The 981-nt window shown below is 44.1% G+C and overlaps 1 protein-coding gene across 1 annotated transcript in view; it reads right to left on the reverse strand.

The window, feature by feature from the left end:
* MAGI1 (membrane associated guanylate kinase, WW and PDZ domain containing 1) overlaps window positions 1-981 on the reverse strand; it is a 741,784-nt gene that overhangs the window by 353,939 nt on the left and 386,864 nt on the right. The window lies entirely within an intron of this gene.

A 981-nucleotide genomic window follows, 5' to 3' on the forward strand; every position in this document is an offset into this window, starting at 1 on the left:
TTTTTTATACAGATGGGGTCTCCCTATGTTGCCCAGGCTTGTCTGGAACAACCATGTTCAAGCAATCCTCCTGCCTCAGCCTCCCAAAGTTCTGGGATTACAGTTGTGAATCACTGCGCCTGGCCACATAACACATTTCTTTCTTTATAAATTATCCAGTCTCGGGGATTCAGTTATAGCAATGGAAAACAGACTAAGTCAGAAAGGTTGAAAAACTTTCCTAAGATCATGTAACCTTTAAATGCAGAGCTAGGACTTGCACCCTTGTCCACAGTGCCCCCATACAACTGGGTTCCAAGGCACCTGGAGCATAAAATATAGCACAAGAATTGGCCATATTTCTAAAAAGGCACAGTGAGATTCTAAAGACACTGGAAACTTGAAAAAGAGAGGGAAATGCCCACAATCATAATTTCCTGGAAGACCTCTAATGCCTTATTTGAAATGTATACTGTCCTCTCACCAAAGAGGAATCCAGGTTAGCCTCTTTAGAGAGACCAAAGGCAGCCTGATCCAAGAAGACCAGCAGATGTTGAATTTTGACAGAGTATCCATATTCAGAACTTTTTTTTTTTTTTGGTGGAGATGAAGTCTTGCTCTGTCACCCAGGCTGGAGTGCAGTGGTGCAATCTCGGCTCACTGTAACCTCTGCCTCCCGGATTCAAATGATTCTCTGTCTCAGCCCCCAAGCAGCTGGGATTACAGGTGCGGACCATCATGCCCGGCTAATTTTTGTATTGTAGTAGAGATGGGGGTTTCACCATGTTGGCCAAGCTGGTCTCAAACTTCTGACCTCAGATGATCCACCCACCTCGACCTCCTGAAGTGCTGGGATTACAGGCGTGAGCCACCGTGCCCGGCCCAGAACACTTTCTTAAAGGAAGACCAAAAAAATGAGCAAAAGATACAGACAGTTTTTTTTTAATCAGCAGAAAATCAATAAAGATGAAAATTGGTGCTGTAAAATGGAGCCAGATAACT

The sequence above is a fragment of the Mandrillus leucophaeus genome, unplaced genomic scaffold (assembly GCF_000951045.1).
Source record: "Mandrillus leucophaeus isolate KB7577 unplaced genomic scaffold, Mleu.le_1.0 Scaffold210, whole genome shotgun sequence".
Classification (NCBI taxonomy): Eukaryota; Metazoa; Chordata; class Mammalia; order Primates; family Cercopithecidae; genus Mandrillus; species Mandrillus leucophaeus.